We start from the raw sequence: 24,412 nt of genomic DNA on the forward strand, positions 1-24,412 counted from the left end.
GGTCCGATTGAGGCGGGGGGAGAGCCCGGTGCGGCCCCGTGAAGAGTGGGGGTGAGGTGGGGGACCGACCGGCGTGCCGGGAGGGGGGGGAGCCAGGGATGGACCCGTGGGGGGGGGGAATCCAGGCGCGGTCCCGTGAGGAGGGGAAGGGGCGAGCCCGGCCCGTCCTCGTTTTTGCGGGGTCTGTGGTGGGGGGTGAGACCCAGGTGCTTCCCCATACGAGGCCCGTATGGGGCACGGCTGGGGCGGGAGGGTCGTTCCCCAGCGTGGGGAGAGCTCTGGGAGCTGGGCTCAGCAAGGGCAGCCCCGTGGACAGCACAGTGCCTGGGCAGGGCCGTGCTGCCCCTGCCCGGGGCCCTGCCCGGCAAGCAGATCTAGCGTCCTTTCCCTTTGTGCCCTTCCCTTCTACAGAAGCTGCGCGCAGGAAGGAACTCGGCAAACCACGGTGGTAACATGAAACCAACATGGTGAGGAAGCTGGTGGGGTTGGGGGCCCTTCCTGCGTCCCAACGTACCGCCACCCCTGCAGAGGAGGGGGTGTGAGCAGGCTCTGGTAATGCTGGCTGCCCCAAGGGTTACCGGAAGGTGCCTGGCAGTCCCCGAAGACAGATGTGCTCATGGGTCTGCAGACCTGGACCATAACCAACCTTCCCTGGGGTTTCCAAGTAGGACTTGGATTAGGAGAGGTGGTACTGACTCCTGTTCAGTTTTCAGCTACTCTGAATTTAAACTGCTGCCAGGCTACATGTCCCTCCATCTTAATCTCTCAGTCAGCAAGGCCCCCATTTTTCTTTCCAGCAATATGTGCTGCCTTTCTCATTTCAGCCTTTCTTGCTGTGTTTCTGCTTTTCCTCCCTTCAGGTTCACCTGGCTTAACTTGGTATTCAGAGCTTCCAAAGCTGAATTCCAAGATTGGCCTTTGCTAATGAAACACTGAATGGTGCCAGAACGGTGTGGGCTTGAGTCTCTGTTCATTCTTAATGTAATATTTCCATAGTCAGTAGGCCTATTTGTGTAAACTTAGTTGGTAGCTTGTCTCACAAAATAATACGTGATAATGTCTTGTGCAAGTCTCTTTGTATTGAACTGTCATGTGCAGCTGGTATACTGACATAAGTGCATATGGTCAGATTTTTGATGGAGAAAAATATTGTATTGTTATATATCACTGAACTAAGACTTTGATTTCCTTTTTACAGAAATTCTGTCAGGAGCTTGGAAGTGTTTTAGAATTAGATATATCGGTTATTAGATGTTGTCACTGTAACCCGAAATAGGTTTATTAGGGACATCCTAATCCTGTGTAACAGTTCGTTGTTATTGAGATTGAGAAATATTTTTCTGTGGCTGGGTTAGTTTAGCACTGACCTAAGGTAAGTGCTTTGTTTTGGAGCTGGAAGGAAAGTGGTACATTGTGAAAAGATTAAGTGTGAACTCTGTATATAGCAAGATAACATTGGGTTGTGGTTTCAACTGCATAAAACTCTTGTTTTGTCAATGTTTTGAACTGTCCTAATGCTAATTTTTCTTCCGATGGCATTAGAGAGTGTTTCATACCCTCCCCAGCTTTTTCAGCACAACCATTTCCAGGTACATGGATGAACAGCCTATGCCATCCTGGTTAGAGCCAATTAGGCGGATCTCGTGTCCTTTTCATGGCATTGCCTTTGTTTCCTGTCTAATAAGGACTTTTGGGAGAGCAGGGAAAGTGATCCTTGGCTCCTTGAGGGGGAAGTTGATGTATACGAGGTCATTACCATAGGAATCTCTGATGACAACAGGAGTAGAAAGAGTAGGGTATGCTGGTAGGGCCCTCTTCTGAAAAGTGCATGTGTCTTTCCTAGGTTAGTTTCTACTCTGGTTATCCAGTAGGCACCTTCTGGCAGTTTTGCATGTTTCTTACATAGAAAAAGAGCAAGTGAGCATGATTCACTGTTGAGATGAGAAAGGGAACAGTTTCTAGCATCCGCTTCCAGTCCCCAGGAGTTTTGGTTGTCCCACCTTCCATGTGTAACTTCACAGTCACTTCAAGCTCATGTAAGTATAGACTGCAACCAACAGGAGGTTCTTGCCCTGTCACTGGTGCCAGCTGGGGTGTTTGTGCAGGTGGGCATCAGAGTTCCCTGACTTATGAACTGATCAAACTGAAGACAAAGTGACTTTTTTTTATTCCCCAGCTTTGTGGGTGCTTAAATGATTTTACTGGTGCAAGGGCAATGGTGGGAACATGAGGCTGGTGGTGGAATGGAGTCTTATTCAGGGTAACCTGCACTGTGACTGTGAAACAGTGCAACAACGTGTCTTTATATATTTAGTTACATAAAAACAGAATTTTTAAATACATATTTACATATATTTAAAAATTAAATGGAACAGTAGTGTCCATGCTTCTTTCCTACTGCTTTTGTGAGTAGTATCGTTGTGTGCTTCATCATCAGGATGACAGTACTGGGCATGTCCTTATAAAAACATTCTAGAAAGCAAAATGAGATGTGCTTTGGGATCCCTTCTCATGGCAGACCATGTAAGTCAACTGACTTGCAAGTTGTTCTGTATTGCATTGCACCTAGTGAGAAGTCAAGGTTAGAATAGCAAGCACTCAGGTCAAAAAATGCCCAGGCTGAAGTAGTACCTGCAGCCTTAATCAGCTAATTAGCCTTCTGAACAAGCATTATGATTTCTTCTTAATCATGCAGTTGCATGCTATTCTCATCCCATCTGAGCTGCCTGGTTTGTTTCTTCTTCCCTCCCCCATGTATAGAGCTTATTCATTTCGGGTAAAATTATCAAACTCTGAAAATGTGACCTTGTTGAGCTTGACTAGTGCGAGATGACGAGCCCTGTACAAGCTTGGAGCTGTTTGTTAACCATCTGCTTACAGGACACAGTCTCTTTGGTTCAATGGATCACCAAATGTTTGTAAAAAGGTTTGATCAGTTGTCTCTTCAGATTTCAGTTTTTATTGATTTCTCTGTGCCTAAAGGTTGTCGTGGATCTGGTGAGTTCTTTCTGGCACACTGGGGCATGGGGTGGCACCGTCTTGTGTTCCGTTGGAATAAGAAATGTAGGTGGCAAGTCTGAAGTTGAATATCCACAGCCTGTGCTGTAGAGGAGGTATGTTTCTTCCATCTATGGTTGAAATGCAGATATTGAAGCCATAGAAAATCTGACAGAGGCCTTGTTTGGGCCATTACTTGGGCATTGCTTTGTAACCCAGGCACTTCACTTGCTGATTCCGCTAATCTGCCCATCAGGAATTAGCTTGTAACGTGTTTGAGACATGTACATCACAGTTGAGTGTTGATGCTGGGATTTATAGTCTCTGAAGTTGGTATTGACAGCAAACTGCAGCCTGATTTGTTTACTCTTGCATTTGACAGTGTCACACCGTCAGTCTTGGTGCTGAGCAGAGTTTAGATTTGAACTTGACTTGCAGAGTTTGCGTGTGGCAGCTCAGGAGAGCCGTGGCTCTGCGCTTGCTTGTTTATATAGTGTGACTTGCCTAGGAACAACTGCTTTTATTTCTGACTTCTCAGTCTTTGAGAAGGAATGTATCAAAAACAAGCCTAGTAAATACAGGGGGTCCCTAGTAAGCTCTGAAATGGGTGAGCTAGGAAAAAAAGGAGTGAAAGAAAAGAAGAAAATGCGACAGAAACCTCTGCAAGAATCCCGTCAAGTATTTGTATTACTTGCTGTAAACTGAAGGAACCCTTTCAGATATATGGAGGAGCAGCTAGCAGTCTCCCTCTTTTATATTCCTGATGTGACAGGAATGCAGAGCAGGATGCTGGTGAGTGTTTAATCTCAGGTTTGTTGCTGTCGTAGGGGTGGTGGGGGAGGAAAAGGAAGTGTTTGTGCATGGCTGCTTAGTTTCTGTTTTGCAGGCATCGCCTGTATGCAGTGCCTGTGCTGTTCTGATGTGGCAGCAGCTGTTATTTTTGGCTTTCCCAGTGTGCTGTTCGGGTAGATGTACTTTCTAATAGATGCAGTTTTCTTAATTGGCATGTTGGGGTGCCTGTGCTTACTGTATAGTGCCCATCGGTGCGAACTACTCTGCAGATAGTACTAAGGTGCAAGTCATTTGCCTTCATATATTTTTGTAGGCTTGTCTATATGCATTTTGAGTGGCATTAACTGTGTATAAAAGACAAGCTTCTTTAAGCTTTCTTTTATTTTGCATAACCCCTGTCAGTATGTGGTCAGTTTCATTCACAACAAATAATTTTATCCCCTTCTCTGGGAGTAAAGGAATAAGCTTTGCTATTATAGGGTGCCTCTCTATCTGTATAATGCTATCCACGGTAGTTAACATTGATGCAGTTGTTTCTGTTCAAAAATAACATGGGCGTAGCTGCCATAATTATATTAGTAGATCTGTGTCAACCAAATCTGATAAAAGCAGTAAAAAAGGTTATGAGATGTAATGTGCCTATCCTGGTAGGATGTTATTACACGTGGTTGAGAGCTCCGATAGATAAGCTGTCTCTGATTTAGCTTTTGTAGTTAGAAAGGTTATCTCCTCCACCAGCTGTCCTACTTCTTTGCCAAATGCTACCTCCCTTGTGTTAGGGCCTACAGCAGTGCCTGTTCAGCTGCCACAGTTTAATATGCTACGCTTCAACCTTTCTTTATTAATACCCATCAGTGTCTTGTGAACCAGGCCAGATGAAGAGCAGGCATGCATCCTGTTTTGCTCCACCCGCTAGTTGGTAATCTTCAGCTGAGGGATGGGGGAGGCAGTTGGGGGCAGTGGTCCCCTCAGCCCCAGTGGTATGTTTGGTAAAGAGCATCTGTCAGTGCCCAGAGGAATGAGTGAGAGCATTTGCATCCTGAAAGGAGCTCGCTGTGAATTCTGGTCCCAGACTTGAGGGAAAGCATGCTCTCAAATGTTCTGAATTGATGAGCAAGTAAAGATCTTAATAAAAGCTAATTTAGCACTTGCTAACTCGTTTCTGTACAACATCTTGCAGGCTGACTTGCTTCTGGCGACCTGGTCCCTCTTGATTGTGAGAGGTTGGCTCCGTATTCCAGTGACTGCTCAACAGAGCGAGCTTGGGTGACATCTCTGAGGTAACTTTTCTGTTTTGCCTGAAATACATATGCGGCCACCTTAAATACCATGCAAAGAGAAATAAGCTACTTGCTTTTTACCTCTCACTTTGTAATTTTACCCTTCAAGTAAGTATAGGTAGATACAGTTTGTGGGAGGTATGCTCTTATCTTTGGAGGAAACTGCAGGAATGCCCAGGTAAGTGCACTAGAACAGAGTGAAAAGCTCAGTCCTGTTTTATGTTTGTTAACTTTTAATCAAATCAGTGTCAATTCTTTGTAATAAGGACTAAGCTTCCAAGATTTGGAGGCTCACTCTTAGGCTCTAGCAATTCTGGCCACTTAGGTGGCTGAATTGCAGCTGAATTATCTTACGATGACTTCAGAAAGCTATCATTGTCTGGTTTTTATTTTTTCCTTTTTATTCTGAGGTTAGTTTGCTGAAAGATGATAGGCTGGCTTGATAGTCTTCCAGGCTGAAAGGGATTACTTTGTGCTGTTCTAAATTTGGAAGAAAGTATAGCATACCTGTTTTCCCCCCAATTCTTTATCAACAAAGATATGACTCATAGTAGTACCTGTGGTATAAGCATTTGTTTGCCAGCAGACTCAAATGACCTCATTTTCTTGAGAAACTTCTGCGTGTTTAAATAGTGGTTGTGTCGCACAGTTCACTTTTCTGGTGGGGAGGCCCCTGACCTGCGTGACTAATGGTCTTTGCTAGTTTGAAGTGCAACAGGTAATGACCGAAGACGCTGAGCTCCACAACTGCGTTCCTGGGGTAGGGAGAGGAGACATGCGGTGCCTTCTCTGCAGGGGATGCTCCTGTGTCTTTGTCAGAGCTGACTTAAGTGCTGATCTAAACGGGAACTACTATATAGCTCATCTATTCTGCTGCGACATTTCTCTCCCCCCCCCCCCCCCCGTAGTTCTGTGCTGAGCTGCATTTCCCCATTTTTTTAAACTGCCAGAGTGGGTTTATGCAAAATAATCATGTAATCTTTAATTCCAATTAGCATTGTCCACTGTTGGTATCAAAGTATTGTCAAGTGTTTCAAAAAGTGAGTTTAGAAATCTTAGAAAAGCACAAGAAGATAGGGCTGGCTGTTTGTTCTGTGTCCTTTGACAGTACTGTCTAAGCAGCTTAAGCACGTGTCGGGAGGCAGTGATGATCTCATTACAGCTAACTATAGGCGATAAGCAGCTTCGAGCACCAAAATCAGTGCACCAGTGAATGCAGATGTCAGTGAGTTATTTAAAGCAGGAAGGATTTGGGAGAGAAGCCTAGGGGGCTACATAGTCCTGTGTCTTAGTCAGTGGCTGAATCAAAGCAAAGAGTAACTTCAATGAAAATGTTGGAGCTATTGCAGAAGATGAGGTATTGTGCTCTTGTGTTGGTTTGAGTACTGTTGTGGATTGTAAGTAAAAGTGGTAAAGTCCTGGAGCTCTGGAAGGCCCTCACAACACTTGCTGCCTAGTGGAAGGTATATTTCGCTTTTCTGAACTGTGGTCTGTGTGTAAAGCTACATGGCGGATCTGAGGAAGGTATGCCTGTCACATTCATGGGGGTTGACTCTCTCAGCCCACAAATGTAGGGGAAAAAAAGACCTTTTAACTTCAGTCTTTTGAGTCTGTCCCAAAAGAATTGTTAAAGCAGTCTGAAGCTCACTTTGTGTTGAAACACTACATATGCAGGTTTTTTTAGATAGTTTCTTAAACACCCCCACACCTCCCACAATAAAACCCACATCAGGTTAATCTTGAATATGCGGACTTTGCTTAAATTAAATGTGACCATATACAAAATGATTATGGATACTCTTACTTTTGCAATACTGGAATGGTTTGCTTTATTTCCCATTTGGACCAAATATTGTGTTTTTTGTTATGCTGTGCAAGTGGCATTTTCTTTGGTTGGATACAAATCTTCTTTATGTAATTGAGGTCTTAATATTTCACAGTTCTTACCACAAGTGTTGACCTGAATACACTTATTAAAATTTGAAGGTAAGCTAAATCTGAACCAATAAGCGTTATCAGGCATGCATTATGCATCTTTTATTTTTACAGAACGGAGAGAAAACCTCTAACCTCCATTAGTCAGACTGAGTAAGTACCACTGTTGTGCACCATGCGGAATCTGAATAGTTTTCACTCTTTCTTCTTCAGGTGCTATGCCCACTGGTATTTTTTTTTTCCTGTAATAGCAGCGCTCGGGGTCTCTGTTTTTCCCCTTAATTATTCTTAGCTTTAGTTAAGTAAGATCACGGGTATTTCTGTTCCTGTGGTCTGTTAATTAGTCATGTAGCATCCTTAGGACTGACACTTCCATGTGTATTTCAGCAGTTGAGAATACAGTGAACCTATTGACAACTTGGTTGACCTAATAACAAAAACCAGTCGTGTTAAAAATTAATTATCATTTGTAAATGCAGCTCGACTCAAGTATTCAGAGTTAAAATAGTTAAGGGTATTATATCATTCACCAGCTAAAAGTAAACTAAGCTCTCTATTCACTGCAGTTAAAATATCTTCCTAAAACCTGACAATTAAAGCTAACAAGTTAGATTGTGAAGTGTTTCCAGACTTTGTGGTTTTTTGTATTTCATCCTATTGTGACATGACAACCAGAAGAAAATTCAAAACCTTTTAAAAATTCTGATAAGGTCAGTGTCTTATGGTAGTGAGCTTGGCAGGTTGACTCTTCCGTGAGTGCAAAGCAGTTTTTGTTGTTTCAGGTTTGCTATCATTTGCAGTTTTCTTACAGTCTTCAAAGAGGAGGACTGCATGTTACTTTCTACCCATAGTGCTTGTTAGTTTGTGTCTTTCAGTCCGAGAGGGTATGATTCTGGCACCTGTTATCACACTGTATTGAGCTGGAGAAGAAAATTAAAGAGTCAGTTTGCTTTCCCTAACTATATGTGGCCCATGATGTATTGTAACCCAGATGGCTGTGAGAATACATCTGATTTAGCAGACTGATGTTTTGTAGAAGCTGGAACACGGTCTTCCAGTATCTTTAGAGGAATTTAAGGCGTGAAAAATCAAGGTAGCTTTTATACACTTGAGACAGACCTGCTATTAAAAGCAAACTTGCCACAGTCTGTGTGTCTTCCAAATGAATGTGTGCTGTGCTTTTTTTAGCATATGGGGAAAAAGTAATTTATTCCTTTATTTTTATATATATACACCCACAGGTGCTGCACTTAATAATTAAACGCAAGCCAATTTGACAATGGATCAGGTTTAACAAATTATTTTCTTTTTGCTTTGGCTTTACAGCTCTGTTACTTAGCCAGTGGCCTCAGTTGTTGTAACTGGCACTCTAGAAAGCCTGTTGGAAAGAGCTTTGAGCTCTACTTCAGCAGCTTAATGTTTAGATAAGATACTGGAAATTTGTGACCTGTAGAGTGTTTACAAGAACTTGTTTGCAACTGCTGCAGTGAATAGGAAGTTAAATATAGGAGTCTTCATTTGAAAAGGAGTTTCTTGTTTCAGACCTTCAGAACAGAACTGGCTGGTGTGGTAGAGTATTCAGAGAGGCCTGCTGCCCAGTGTCAGTATATAAGGAGAGTGATAATGAAGATTTGGTGTATTAAAGGTCCCTTTCCTTTCGAAGGAGCTTAAGAAATACAGTAGGGTGAATTGCGTTCAGGGACTGCTGCTTTGGCATCTAGGAGCTCCCTTCTCCTTGGATATTTCTTTTTGCGAAGCCAAAGTTACATTGGATCCCTTGGAAGTGTGAGGTTTGCTAGAAGAAGGCACCAAAGGATGGCAGTTCTGGCTCCTGGTTGGGTAAAATGATCTTGCAGGCATTTTGAAATGCCAAATTTTGTGTTTTGCCCTTCAAAATGCATAGCATCTTGCCAAACTTGAAGCTGTCACTAGCTGTCCAATTTATGTATCTTCTGAGAAGATAGCCTCAGGTTTAGATTGCCTTTCATTTTCACTCAAGTGGCTGGGAGCATCTCTGTTAATTCTTTGCCTTTTACCTTTCAGAGCATATTGCAAGCCACAAAACAACCCCAAGGTATCTTAACAGCTTTAAGATTTTCAGTATGAGTGATTGAGAGTCTTGCAGATTATGTTGATCCCCAGAAGAGTAACTGGATAACAAAAGGCCCGGATCAAAATCCCTTCCATGACCCTGAGTTGTATGTCATGTATGTTTTGCCATATTGGATTTTTTAATGTTACAAGGAATGTGAGAGTATTAGAGTTGTAGCTAGTTTCAAACGAAATCTGCTACCTTAGCTTTAAGGGCCATCAGATACTATATCATATATTTTACTTAAATTAAGTACTAGCTTTAGCGCACTGTCTTTGTCTAAAATATGTTTGTTATGACAGAAACTTTAAGTTACTTCCTATTCAAAATCTCAAAACCAGAATGTTGCACTTCATCCCTGCATTTTCCATGGCATTGTTTACTTTCTTGCAGCACCTGCATTGAGATTTTTTTTTTTCCCTAACATGGAGCTCAGATTTTTCTCTTCCTTCTCTCTGCGTTTTTGTTTTTGTTTTGTTTTTTTTTTAGTGGGTTGACTGTATATGAGAGTGGAATGGACCGTATATGAGAATGTACCTTTGTTTGGTACTTTCTCATGGAAAAAAACACAATGAAGTGTCAAGTTGGGAAGTTACAGCTCATGTTTTCTTGTCTGTGACCCTTAAGGGTCATCTGCTTAGGAAAATTAAATGATACCAAGTAGGGGGCATGGATTTGCAACGTGATTATGTGGCTTTAACTCCCTGTGGACGTGCTTATAAGGTCATTTCTGCTACAAATGCTTGGGACAGCTGCATTAATCAGCATGTTCATCCTTGCCTAGTGCAGCTCTGCCAGTGGAATCCCTTAATGTAGATACAGTTACAGTGATAAAACCGCACTTTTAAAATAAAGCTTGTTTTGCTGGGGATGTTGAGAAGGTAGACAGTGATGTGAGTGCTTTTTTTGTCATTGTGACTAGCGCTTTTTCCAAGGGAAGAAGGATTAGGTAGAAAATTAGGGCCCCAAAATATGTCTTTTCCAGCTGAATCAATTTTTTTCATCAGCAGTGTAAAAATAGAAGGGGTTGCAGTGGGAGAGGAGGGCATCCTCTATCAGTTGGTCTAATAAAAGATTTTACCTATCCCTACAAACCTTGCTATATTTATTCCAGAATGGGTGTCCACTTGGCATTACAGGGCAACCTGCAGTTCCTTTTCTTATGCAATAACTTAAGCTGTGTCCTGAGCATTGATATAATCTGGAGTACTGTACATCTAACTGCCTTGGATTTTTCTGCCTCTCTGCCCTTTTTCAGATGCTTAAAAAAGCCCCAAATAATGTTTAATATCAGTGTCTTGGAACTACATTAGCAGAAGAAACCACTAGATAACAGCTGCTCCTTGTGCTTTTTGGCACAAGAATTTGTTTCTAAGGGTGAAGTGAATTTGTTTGGATAATCTTGCTTTTATGCTTGTAAGTCTTTCTGTGGAACTGATGTGCTCCTAGATTGTCCTTTTCTGTTTCTGCCATTTGAGCAGAAAAGTTGCTAAAGGGTTTGGTTCTTCAGCCAAACAGTACCACTTTTACTTGAAAGAGGTGCCCTAATTTGAGTCTGTATTAACAAACTCAATTCAATTGTGGATGGACTAGGACACAAATTCTTAAAACCCTGAGAATTTAATTATCAGGTAAGACTAAGTTGAAATGGAGTGACAGGGGATCATGGAAAATAAAATGATCACCAAACTGTAGTCTTTTCAAAACAGTATACAGATAGTTTACTTGACTATCGTGCTGTTCCGTTCTGAAATGGTGTTTTGCTGATGGCTGAAGTACACCAGGACTGAATGGTTTGACCAAGATCATTGAAACATTCAGTGGAAGCACCAAAACCAGTAGCCTATTCCTAGTTCTTTTCTTTCCATTTGGATGACCTCAAAGATTATGATTATCTAAAGAATTTCTTAACCAAATCCACTGAGCACTTTGACTTGTTAAACTTCAGTGGAGAGATCTAAGAATTGCTGTATTTCTCCTCACTTTAAATGTTTCAACAGTGTTCAGACAAAAGCTGGCCTGTCCGGTAAAACAGCATGATGCCATTTGGGGCCTGCCAAATCTAAGTGTTGTTAGCTTCCCTATGTAGAAAAAGACAAGTGTAGCTGAAGCAAAATGTTTGTTCAGCTTTATCTTCACAGTAAGACAGAGAAAGAGAAAATCATAATGCACATGCCCCTCCATTCACTCTCAAACTCAGTTCTGACTGCTGAAATGCCTTGGTATATCTCTGCCTGCATATGTGAGATTGAAGTCCTCTTGGGTAGTGGAATTCCAGATTGCGTGAGGCTGTGAAGCTTACTCTTACTGCCTTACTTTACATGGAGGGGTAGGTGGAGCTTATGCAGGCAACATATTAAAGTCAGAGTATTAATCTTTTTGTTCAAAGCTGCTGTTTGTGTATCATCACCTGCAGTTTTGGCAGAACTTCCTCAGGTCAGGATGCTACTCTGATGTGGTCTAGTGGTGACAAGAGGCAGAGGCAGGACCCATGCCATGGCTAAGCGTATGTTTGTTTCTGGCCACAAGTGAGAAGATGGGCATAGCACTTATGTTTGCTTGTTTACATCTTAAGCTTGTTCTCTTTCTAACAGCATGAGTTGTACTGAATGGGCATTGCTACAGATTTCTTGAAGGCAGAGATCCTGTAGTCCTCAGTTCCTTTAAGAGAGCCGATTGCTTGGAATCCCTTTATCTAATACTGTTCATTTTCCATATAATTAATTCTCAGACAGCTCAGAAAAAGGGCAATGTATAGATCTGAGGAGGAAATGGATCAGAGTGGTGTCACAGCCCACAGCATATCATAGGAATTGTAAAGCTGCTTGACAGTGAGCTTGAAGCAAACCAAATTAAACGCTGGTTTTGAAAGGCCTTAAGGGTGATATTAGCTTGCTTGTGATGGTTCTTCGTGGCAAGTTTGTGTTTGGCTTTGATGCATAACTCTCAGACTTGATAGGTTTAAATCTAGATGTTGTCCTAATTCCTAGGAAACAAAACATTTGTGCTGCTTCCTGAGTACTGGAGCCAGTTTTTGCTCCTTACCAGCTGACTTTGCAAAGGGAGGGGAGAGCACGCAATGTGTCGTTGCTCACAATGTGCTCTTTGGATAGAGTTCCTGGATCTCTACTGCGGGGTCAGTCTCTTCAAAATGAGAAACACTTCTCTTCACAGATCCTAAATGGCTGCTTAACACTAGCTGTGCTCCATTCCTTTGGAAATTCCCTTCTCCTTGTCACAGGATTGGGGTCTTTGCTTAGCTTTCCTCCTCGGTAGCCCACATGCAAAGCAGAGACAAAGGAAAAGTGTTTGAATATCTGCTTAAGTTTTCTGAGTAGCAGAGTATTGCAGGACTGCGCTCTGGAGGTGAAGAGGAAAGTGCAACTTTTTTTTTTTTAACGCTGTGAAATACAAAAATGCACGGACAAACAGTAGCACAATGTTTTCCTTATTAGCAGTGGGAGGAAGAGGCGGGTGGGAGAATTTTTCTCCTCTGGCCCTAATGAGGTCTGTTTGTCTCTTGCATTTAAGATCTCAACGTAAATGTGTGGGATGGCAAGTCACTGCAAAGGGATTTTTGCTTAAATCAGGTCTCAGTCAGCAGCTTAATAGAATGTGGTTTCCGTAACTTGTGGAGAAGGCTTATGAGCAGTTAATGCATATCATGCAAGTTTTGTTGTAGTTGCTATCTTTTTTTGGGGGGGGAAGTAAGTAGTGGAGATATTGGGGTAAAGGACAGGGAGTCTGCATTGCGCATCTGCATAGTGACCTGAGAAATGAATCAGCTTAGTCATAACAGTTGAGCTGTAGTGAATTGTCAGGCCGTTTTCTGGCAGGCATGAGTTTCTGTCAGTGGCTTCAGTGTACGGGTAAAGAAAATCCAGTTTGAGTCTCTCTGCTGCTGAAGGAGATGTACTTAATAATAGCCATGTCTTTGCTGAAGGGACTCCTGCTTGAGGCAAAAGCTCTTTCTGGTTTTCTTTTGGTTGTTTGCCCAAGTAAACAATTTTATCATTGGAAATAGATATTGAAGTTTTCAAATCCACCTTGTTCCCAGAAGGGGGCAGGGGAGGCTTGCGAGTTCTGGAGTCTGATAAAACGTAGTTTTGTTTGCTTGTGTTACTTCCGTGCTAGCTTTCAGACACAGCAGGTACTGCCATTGCTTTGGCAGTGTGAGCATGGCATAATGAGACGCCTGCTCAATGCCAGAAGCCTTCAGCAATGACCTAGGCTGCAAGCGTTTTGTGTCCTTTGGTTCTGCTTTCTCTTGGGGAGTATTAGAACAGCTTTGAGTTTTCTCCTGCTGCTCCCCCTCATCTGATACACTGAGATGTTACGCATGTAAAAACCATGAGAATATGGAGTCATCATAAAGCATCTCCTTTTCTATACCTAGAGCAGTCTGGCTACTTGACATCTAACTGGGTAAAAATCTTAGTTCCTTATTCCATCGTCTAGATTTTTCTTCTTAATTAAAGCTGAAAAGAAGCTTCTCCATGAAACTTTCTTAGGGATTTTCAGGAGGGCCAAGGTTTGCTCTTTACAGAGCCAACTTCCCTTTGCTAAATTCACTCAGCCTGGCGGACAGTGAGAGGGAGGCTTTTTTGCCAAACTTTTTAGAAATGGGGTCATGTAACTCTCCAGCAAGTTGGTTTTACATCCTGCAAAGAGACCTGTGGTTTCTTTGACAACCTGGAATACAGACAGAACAAACTCAGCTATGTTAGTCTGCATTTCTATCTTTGAATTGTGGAAGCAGCTACTTTCTCTCAGGACAGTGCTTATTACAACATCCCTGATAATGATGATGTAGCTTTACCTCTACATCAGCAGTAAAAGGCTACACAAAGACTCTGCTGAATGAGGCAGCTGAATGAGCGATCGTTGGTACAGACTTGCTTGAGGTATTCAGTGCTTTTTATGCCTAACTCTTCAGTGGTAAGGTCTCCCAGGCCCCTGTGTTTAGAGGCAGGCTTCAAAGAGGAAGCAGCAATCAGAACCAAATGAAAACAGAGTGAGGGATTACTTGAGAGAATTTGAGCCACGTGAGTCCATGGGACCTGATGGACTGCACCCAAAGGTGCTGAGCTGGCTGTGTCATAGTGATGCCTGTCTTGGTCATCTTTGGAGTCACGGAGGTGCTGGGATGTCTCTGATCACTTGACAAAGGCAAATGTTGCACTTGTCTTCAAAATGGGCCCAAAGGGTAATCCAGGGACCTACAGGCTGGTCAGCCTCACTTCAGTCCCAGGGAGAGTTGCGGGTCAGGTCCTTTTGGTACACCTTTCTGGGCATGTGAAGGAATGTGACTGGGAACAGTCAGTGTGGGTTTACCAAAGCTAAGTTGTGTCTGACCCACCTCATTGTCTTCTGTGAGAAAATAATCGGATTTGTGGATGAGGAAGAGCACTAGAGGCCATTTAGCTTAAGTTTATTGACTGTTTTGATGCTGTCTTCTGCAGTATTCTTGTATGCAAGTTGGGACATTATGGTCTGGATGGGTGGAGCATGAATTCAAGCACATCAGGGAATTCTGAAGAGTAAATGGAGTCAGAGGAGGATGAACTGGTGATTCATAGAGAGCTCTTTCCACACAGCAGGATGATAGCTTCTGAAAGTAGGCTCTTAATAAGTCTTTGTTTTCCTCCTGAACGTTATTCTTTGCCACAATGTGATAAGAATGGATGGAAGACAGTATTTAAGAGGCTGTCTGGTTGAAATTAATCAGTCATGCTTATTATCAGTGTAGAAGATTAATCTGTTTCTTCTTGGGGGGGGGGGGGGGCAGGGATTGACATATATGTTCTTCAAGATTACCTTGTTTTGTTTTTCCTTCAGTCATATGTGTATATGTGATAGCCACTGAACTACAGTTAAGTACAATACGTGGCAGTTTTGGAGATTTTAGTCATACCCAACTTAAACTGCCATGGAGGATGTGTGGAATGCTGAGAGGTTAGTTTGTAAAGAAGAAAAAATAGTTGCTCAAAATGTAGTTTCCTTTTCAGCATGTTACAGCCTCTTTGGGTTTGACCCACTTTCTAGTATAAAAGGTGAGCTGGAAGTTTTCTGTCAGTCCAGATCTACTGTGTACTTTGATTTCTCTTCAGTGTTCCTAAAATACTAGGGAGCATCTGGTAATCTTTATAGGATTATCAATCTGGAAAGAATACTGTTTCTTTGGAGCTGGCCAGACTCAGGTATATCTACTTGTGCCCAAGGAACTGTAATTGCAAAATTCAGTATATGATGCTTGCTTTGGAATTTTTTTCCTTTCCATTATTGCTATTACTGCCTTGCTGCAGCCAGTGGTACACTTCGGCATTAAGAATTCAGTTTATCTAGTGTGGTAGCGTGCTAAATTAAGGTGCCAGTTATGAGCAAAGACGTTAATGGTCTTGCATAACATTTGTCTTGAGGTTTTTTGTCACTGCAGAATTAAAAATAGCAAATAGAAGTTCTGTTTTGTCCTAGTTGTGGATTTTTCTGTAGAAATCAATTATCTGCAGCAACTGACATTTTTTTAATCAAAGCTGTTTTTTCTGTTTTAAAAGCATCATAATTCAAAAGTTAAGAACAAATACTGAAAATCCAAGTTCACCACAAGCTGCTTATGTTTGTCTTTCAGTTAGTGGTCTCTTGGAAAGCTGTAGATATTTCTTATTTTATCAAAACTACTTAAGGAATGTAATTTGAGCTCCTCTGCATTTACAGCTTCTGTAATAATTCTTCATGGGTTTAGCTCCTTGTGGCTTTTGTGCTTCTGTGGTTAACCCTGTAGCTTCTCTGTACAGTTACTGGTTAAAACTCTTTACCTCTTGGCTTCACTTAGCTGTTGCACTGTGTCGTTTGAAACAGCCAGAAACGTGTTCTTACGGATGCATCTGAGAAGATCTTCTGTTGTGTTAGCCACATACTTCTTTTTTTCCTTCTGGGAACATTTTACCATTTGTCCTAAATTGGGACTGACTGTATCCATTGGGATTAGCTTGTATATGTGTCTAATCTCATCCTAAATCTCCATCCACAGAGATTCTGTATCCTTGCTGGCAATGTGTTCCTACCTGTTAAGGTTTCTCTTCATGTCTAGTCTTCACAGTTTTTGTAACTATAGAATTCATAATGCATTTTAACTTTGATTACTTTGTGAAGGAAAAACCGCATATGTTCACCTGCATCGCAGCATGGATTGCTTCATATCTGTGTGCTATTAAGTGGCAAGCAAAATGATTACTGTTGTCTAGGGATTGATCATTCAGGACTTGCTTCATAGGCTCCATTCAGAAGTGTCCAAATGGTGTCTTGTTGGAAGGTGCAAAAACCAAAAAAAAAAAAGGGGGGAAAATTGTCCTCAAATTCTTGGTTCCTGGTGTCTGTGAAAAAAGATTTATGTAATTGAATTTGCTGCAGTCTACTCCTTGGCTTTCCATTTGAGACGCCAATGTATACTTGCAGTGCATTGCTGCTCCTCACTTCTTGAAAATACACCTGGGCTTAGTGCTCACTGAGACTTTCTCTTTGGTTTGGTACAGTCTGTGCATGAGCTGTGGAGCTGTGAACCGCATTCGCTAGACTTGCCCTAATTTTTTAGCATATGATGATCTCTGGCTTTAAGTTGTTCCTTGATGAAATGTCTGCTTCCAAGGGTAGTCGGTAGCCTGCATGTGCAAATAAGCTGAATTGGTCTGCACTAAGCAGACCTGCAGCTGGGCATGTGGCAGCCACAAAGCCGAGTCCCCACCAAACGCTACTGGCTGTGGCTTTCCCTGCTTGCGTTAGAGATTCCATTTAAAGTCCTGATCTTTGAGCAGTGACCTTATGAATTCTTCTAATATCTCTCTGCTGATAAGACTGAAGAGACAAGACATAGTATTAATGTGTAGTATCAGTGGGCCAGTAGCTGAGCAGAGGTCTCCCAAGGGTAGGATTTGTAATCCTCTTAAAGGAGAGGAGAGTCAAAGAGGCTTTGGGAGGTCACCTTTTGTGGGGTGAGAAACAATCCCTCTGCGAAGCTGTGCCTCTTGGTGATCAATTTCTCTGCCTTTTTCATATTTCATCTCACAGCAGTGGAAAATAGATCTAGATGAATCCTGCAAGAGTCTTGACCTCTGTAAAAACCCCTGCTGCCTCAGGTTTGCACAAGCAGAGACTACCTGCCAGAAGACAGCTGCGTGTATATAGGTTGATAATCTTATGTGACAGCGTTATGAAGTCTTATTCTATACAGATAGCGGTCTATTACTCATGAGACACTTAGAGCATACTTTGATCTAAATGGGACCATGTGCTTCTGCTTAGCACTCTGCAGCTTCACCGCAGTTTTACCTTTGCCTTATTTTATCGCACCTATATTTTACTTGTATTGGAGAGTTGTGAGAAATTCCAGTGTCTAAATGCCATCCTAAATGATGACTTTACTGAATTTTCTTAATGTTTTAAAATCCTTTCATATGTGTATTTGATATTATGAATAAGTGAAATTCTTCTGAGAAGACCCTATAATGTCACTAGCATTAAGGTGTCACAGTGCACAGCGAATGGTGAAGTGTTCGGTCTCCAGCAGATGAGGGGTACGTACATACATGCAGCTTTCGGAGCTGTGATGGCACAAGACCGCTTTCACGGTGAGGCAGGGGACAAATTCCTAGTTCCAGCTTCATGTCACCTTTAGTGTCATTGCAGCATATCTGGTGAGGCTTTCACCTTTCTGAGTATGACAGCACACAGGGAGCTCTGGTATATTGATTGACAGCTACTCTGGGTAGTACCTGCACTTAAGTTGCGTGTATTCCCGCTGAAACCAGTTTGATTATGGATCCCTTCACAGTAACTGTTGCAGTGGTTTCCTACGTAAAGCCCTTTAGATGGATCAGCTCTTGCTTCCAAAAAAGCTTAGTTGTGCAGAAGTGGTTAGCTTTCTGAAGTGACTTTTTTAATAGTTGAACCAAGGTAGAGAGTGCCTTGGACATAATCCAGGCAGCAGTTTCTAAGAATTCTTTGTTGTTCGTGAATCAATGTTGTTTGTATAATGTTGTTGTCACTGTTCCTCCTGGCTTTGCTCCTCGGTACTGCTTGCACATGCTGCTGCTGTTTGTCATGCCCTAGTTAATCACAACAGGCTGTTTCTCACTCTCCCCTATATATTTTTAGTAGCTCTTCGGCTCTGAAAATAATGCTGCTAACAAATAAATTAAAGATTTATTTTTGAGGAAATAGGGCATTTTAAGTATTAATGGTGTGTTGTGGAAAATTAAAACATGAAGAATTAGGTCTGCTGATTTTTTTGTGTACAATTTGTACAAAAGTGTTTTTGTATAAATGTTACAAGTCCTGTTGTGATATTTTGTCTGTGTTGAGTAAGTGCAGCTTCGCAGTTGCTTGAAGTTGAACTTTATCCTTTCCTTTCCTTGCCTTTAGTCACAGGTTCCCACTTTCTCCCTTCTTTTGATGCTAGGGGGATTGTTGAACCTCATGGGCAGATCTGTTAGGGACCTGATCTGGCTGAAAACGGAGGGCTCTTTGTTTTGTTTTACAGGTTGCTGTTTTAGTTTCCTACCAGATCAGGTACTTAATCTAGCTGTCTGCAAGAGTGCTGATGCTGGTGTAAAGAAGACGTCAGGAGAGGTGAAAAAGTTGAACAATCTTTCTGCTGGGAGCAGCGACTCATGTCTCTCTAAAGTCAGGTTGAGACTGTTCTCTGAGCGCACAGTTGCAGGACAGTTGAAGCTGAATGAAATTGGCACTGCTGCTTTTCTGCCTGCCCTTGCCCTGCTGGATGATTCTCCCCTTTTACTTCCGTTGGGCACTGGCACTAAACCAGTTCAGGAAGCCACATTGGCAAAAACAACTTTTTTTTTTTCCGGGTTGACTTTTTTGCCAGGCTAGTTTCTGAGCAGGATCAGGTGAGTGCCAGTGCTGACTCAGGAGCGGGGATGGGTTTGAAGAGTGCTGACTTAGATTTATTTAAGCTGTCATGGAACTATACCCTGAGATGCATGTTAAGGAACGAAGGGTAAGATTTTCCAAATACTGATTTTGTTAGTTTTCTGTGTCCTTGTGGATTGATTTGACGACATCTACAAAACAAGGTTGCTGAACAGCTTAGAGACTGTGATTCTTGCCTTCTAGAGCAGACACAACAGAAACTGTAGAAATCTTGTTTCCTGAAGCTGTTTCATTAACATGCCTCCTACCCTGTTCTAGAAGTCAAATCTTAATGGTTATTCAATCTTTTGTGCCTTGTTTTCAATGAGAAGGCCTTACATAATGGTGTGTGTCTGATGTGGATACCTGTCACCAGCTGAAAGCAGAGAACTGAGAACTAAGTCCTTTCCAGTAGGTTGCCAGGCAGCCATCAAATAGGAAGTATTTTCAGTTGGTTTTGTTTCAAACAGCATTTGAGCTGGTAATTTGGGCAAAGAACCTTCAGTCTATTTCTCTCATGGTCATTTCTAAAGCGTGCTAGCGTGTCATCATTGTTTAGTGCTTATTTAGGTTTTCCATCTTTCTTTTTGTATTTCCATGTTAAAATCAAAATTCAGCTGCAATTGAAGAGTTGTCAAAACTGCAAATAGACTCCCCACTCCTTGAATGTCACAGTCTTCAAATCAGGAGGTATCTGCACATCACATAGGCTTGAGTTTTTTGAATGGAAGATCACCAAGATAGTTCATGGTTATGCAATTTCTAGGAGAGTTTTGTTTCAGAACTTGGCCCAAAGCTGTTCATTCGCATCAGTGACTTTGTTAGTCATGTTTTTATGTTTATTTCAGCATGCAGACTGCAAAAATGACGTACAATTCAGGACAAGCAAGAGCTCAAGGGAGCTCAGTAGCCATGCCTTCCTTGTAGGATACGCATCAGTGTGACCTCATTTTGTCTCATTAAAGAGACCCTTCACGTGCTTGCAAGCTGCAGCAATAAAGTACCCTACGTGTTCAGTTTAGTAAGTAATCCTGTTCTACAGCAGCCATGAAATAAGAGGTGAGCTGGGAATGCAAACGTTGGCTTTAGGCACAAGGATAACCATCAGCAATTCAGGCACCTTGTGCTGATACAACTGTTTGTACAGCTGCACAATAGATTGGGGATCTGACCTGGGTTGAAAAGTAATCCTTAAAAAAAACAAAACAAAGTGCTGGTTTATTTTTAACTGTGATCACTTCCCTAATTTGATTCATGGTGAGGCTGCAAACAGTTGTACCAGCACAGCAGAGTAGAGTGGGAGGGTGCTGCTCATGCTGGTGCAACTGTCAAAGGACTGCCTGTGTAACCATGGTCTGAAGAAGTAACCAAAGGAGAGATCAGACACTGATTTGGCTCTATCAGTGGCAAAAGAAATCGGAATGTAATATTGGGTTTTTTTTTTTTAAAGCCAGGCATTTGGTTGGAGTTGGTTTTGTTGTGGAGGATCACTTTAAAGAGCAACCCAGACAAGCAGTTGTCTCCACCCCAAAATCTGCCCTGTTTTACTGAACTAGAGAGAACATGGTGGATAAATAAAGTATCAACATGCACTTTTTACTTGTGCAGACCAAGCTTTTGATACATGGTTTTTTTGACTCTCATTTCCCTATGAGAGAGCTGGAGGCCTAGCTGTTCACCTAGGTTTTCTTCATTAATTCAATGTTTTTACACATTCTGAAAGCAGAAAAATTATGAAGTGTAGGTAGATGGAACTTTTTTGGTTGACTTTTAATTTCAAATATGTTTTATATTTTGTTTTTCTAGGTAGGTCTTGTTTTTCCCTTCTCTTCTGAGGATTCCTTATGAGATGGTGGAGAGCAAAGAGCCAGAAAATATCCCTTCTTTCTCTTCTTTGGCAGGCCACATATGGTCTGAAAGTGGAGTATATGTGTGCTCTTGCTCTTGAGTCGGGGGAGTTAACTGTTTTTCCTGTTGCAGAATCCTCACTTTGGCCTCTGCTTTGCTTTCTGTGTGTGGCAGGTGTGAGAGGCAGCACATCAACTGTTCCTTTCGGTTCCTGTCAACCACCCTCTCAAGGCTGAAAACTGATTTTATTGCTGCACAAGTACTTCTCTTTTCTGGGATTTTGGTGCTTTCGCTGGAGGTTTCCTCTTGTTCTTACGCAAGCTGGGAGGATCTTGTCCCATCTTCCCACCAGCCTTCCAGGTGTCTGTACTGGCTAGGAGCCTGAGGGACACAAGCCTAAGGTGCACAACCGTTTCTACTTGTCGAGTCTGTGTGGAGGTCTGAGTGGGAGCTCAAGCTCCAGAGGTGCTTACATACATGTATGACAACAGCATCTTTCCAGCTCGGGGGCCAGCAGTTACTCTGTAGGTGATTAGGCCAAACTGACTTCCTTGGCTCTGGCCTTGACACCTCCAAGGGCTTCTGGGGCATTTTTAACCAGGAGAAGAGGAGGTAAGAACTTACGAGGTGCCAGTTGTTCTCTTCGCCCCTGTTGTGGCACAAACCTGAGACTGCCACTCATCTGATGGTGGTGAATTCTCGTCTGTTTGGTGGGGCTGCCGCCCTGGCGCTGAGCAGTCCTCCCCAGTGCCATCCATCCGGCTAAGCTCTGTGCATGTTACCACAAAATCACACCTTCCTTTTCTCTGCCAGCAGTGGCTTGCTGTGTGGTGTGTTTGTCCTCTGGTTCAGCACAAGCATCACCAGCTCTGACTCATTCTCTTAGTGTCAGCAGATTAGCGTGGTGCATTTACCTGCTCATCTGTCCCACCTTCTGATGCTGTTGAGGTGGTAGAATTTGGTACCCACAGCTGACATGAAAGTGCAGTGTTTCTAAACGTACTCCTCCTCATGCTGAACTCAGCATAGTCGTTCCATCGTCTTCCTACTGGGAAGGCATTCGGGTGGAGTTACCTGGATGATCGTGCAGTCCTTCAGGACTTCCTTAGGGATGTGGCTGCTTATTTAAGCCTCGCTGTTGGGGAGGAGGCCAAGGTCTGTGACTGAAGAGCAGGTATGCTTTATTACCAGCATTAATGAAAACTTTAAACATAGGATTTTTGAGGCTGGAGGTGAAATTGTTCCCTCTGCTTATTCAGTCTATAAGTTGAGTTACAAATTCTTTCCAAGTGTTGTGGTTTAACCCCAGCTGGCAACTAAGCACCACACAGCTGTTCGCTCACTCCCCTCACCCAGTGGGATGGGGGAGAGATTGAAAAAAAGTAAAATTTGTGGGTTGAGATACAGACGGTTTAATAGGACAGAAAAGAAGAAAATAATAATGATAATAATAATAAAAAAAGAATTAGAATATACAAAACAAGTGATGCACAAGGCAATTGCTCACCACTCGCTGACTGATGCCCAGTTAGTTCCTGAGCAGTGATCTGCCCCTCCCAGCCAACTCCCCCCAGTTTATATACTGGGCATGATGTCATATGGTACGGAATATCTCTTTGGCCAGTTTGGGTCAGCTGTCCTGGCGGTGTCCCCTCCCAGCTTCTTGTGCCCCTCCAGCCTTCTTGCTGGCTGGGCATGAGAAGCTGAAAAATCCTTGACTTAGTATAAACACTGCTTAGCAACAACTGAAAACATCAGTGTGTTATCCACATTATTGTCATACTAAGTCCAAAATGTAACACTATACCAGCTGCTAGGAAGAAAATTAACTCTATCCCAGCCTAAACCAGGACACCAAGTTAGTCTTTGAGCCAAACGTCTTCAATGGGATTGATGTGAATTTTTTTTCCTTTTTCCCTCTGCTATGAATGCAGGGGCTACAGTTTTCTGCTGATGAGCCTGTTGAGGAGTTTTCTGAGCCCCTTCACTAGTGTGAATTCAAGAAACGTCTTTTCTTGGTGGGTTAGGTTGATTCCGTATGGTTTGTGACTGTTGAAAGTAAGTTCCTTTCTAAGTGTCCCTGACTGTTGGATCTGAGAGTTGTGCTGAACAGCAGCATTTGCGTTGGAATAGTTTAAAAATAACCTGTATCCAGTGGAGACTTTTTTCCTCTTTGAGATTAAGAGAAGCCAGAAATTAGCTCACGGAAAGCTGAGCAATGAGGCCTCACAAGCACTGATCTTCCCTAAGCTCTTCTCTAGAAAGCATGTGTCATATTCTCATCTCTCCTATAAAATGCAAAGCTGATATTGCATGAGCCTGCTCTCCTAGGCACAAACTTGGAAGAAAATCATCTGGGCTGGTACTGATAAAGCAACCTTTTGTTAATGTACGTGTTCGATCAGGTCTTGCTGCTATGGAAACTCTCAGGCTTGGACTGAAGTCAGTGCTTCTGAACAGAGAAGGAAGGTGCCCTTTATGACTGAGGCAGGGTATATTTGTGGCTAGGTGCAACAGGATTCAGCAGCTCAGCTCCCTCTTGCTCATCCTCCCTGCCTACTGGAGAGGAAAGTGGTGATGACCCGACCAGGGCTGGACTTTCTTCCAGCCTCCCCTTTGCAGTGACACTGATAGTGGTGACAAGGACTGGCAGGTCCCCAGGCAGCCTGTGCCCACCTGCCAATGTGCTGCATTTCTTCAGTGAAGAAGGGGAAGCCTGGAGAAAAGAGCAGCAAGGGAATTAAATCAGCTTATATCATCCCTGTTACGTGCAGTCCTGTCCTGCTCCCCAGCCTGATGTTATCGTAGTAGTGCTAGCTTTTCCAGCATTAGGCTGAACAGGAATACAAGCTGGAAGAGGCCATTTGAGCCCCGGCTTTGGTTACCTTCACTTGCAGACAGCTGTGTGACAGATGTTCACAAAGCATTGCAGAGCACCTGCTCCATATGTTGCTAAACGTGACAGACGTTCCCTATGCACTGTTGTGTGCTAAGGCTTGGCTTAAAAAAAAAAAAAAAAGAGAAGCTACCACTGTAGTGTGCCAGTGTGAAAACAGGTATTGTCTGTGCTCTGGGTCTAGATCCCTAGCAAGGACTTCAAGTACCTCATCCTTCCTTGAAAGCATGCCGTGCTTTATGCATAGGTGGCAGCAGAAGGGCCTTTGCAATTCCTGCTAATCTGGCCTCTAAGAAAAAAGCCTTCTTTAACCCCAGATCTAGGCGCTGGTTTTAACGAGTGGTTCAGGCATTCCAGCCATAGTTAAAAGTGCACAGCTCAGCCTCTCTTTCTTCAGAAAGAGCTGAAAAGGCTTGGCTTCCGCTCCTTTCTGAGGAAGAGAAGAGGAAGAAAATTCTTGGTCTCACAGGCTGCTGGCAGAAGTGCTGAAGCTTTGTGATTAGTGTGATCAAGTATGGCACAAATAGTCTTCCTTCAGATCTCTAGGAGTCAGAAACATAGGGTATGCCTAAGGACTCATATTACAAGCTTAATTTTATTTTCCATGTGGAAATTACATTCCTTTCTGTAAGTTCAATCAAGCTCTAT

General features: G+C 42.7%; 1 protein-coding gene across 4 annotated transcripts in view; it reads left to right on the plus strand.

Moving 5' to 3' along the window:
• IP6K1 (inositol hexakisphosphate kinase 1) overlaps window positions 1-24,412 on the plus strand; it is a 39,339-nt gene that overhangs the window by 244 nt on the left and 14,683 nt on the right. For 3 of the 4 annotated variants that reach the window (XR_007767232.1, XM_050904675.1, XM_050904677.1), the window contains exons 2-3: window positions 412-467; window positions 4,970-5,069. The gene's annotated coding sequence lies outside the window, so the exon portion shown is untranslated. Of the gene's footprint in view, window positions 1-411; window positions 468-4,969; window positions 5,070-7,118; window positions 7,158-24,412 lie in introns of all 4 variants that reach the window. The other variant, XM_050904676.1, reaches the window with a different exon arrangement.

The sequence above is a fragment of the Gymnogyps californianus genome, chromosome 13, assembly GCF_018139145.2.
Source record: "Gymnogyps californianus isolate 813 chromosome 13, ASM1813914v2, whole genome shotgun sequence".
NCBI lineage: Eukaryota > Metazoa > Chordata > Aves > Accipitriformes > Cathartidae > Gymnogyps > Gymnogyps californianus.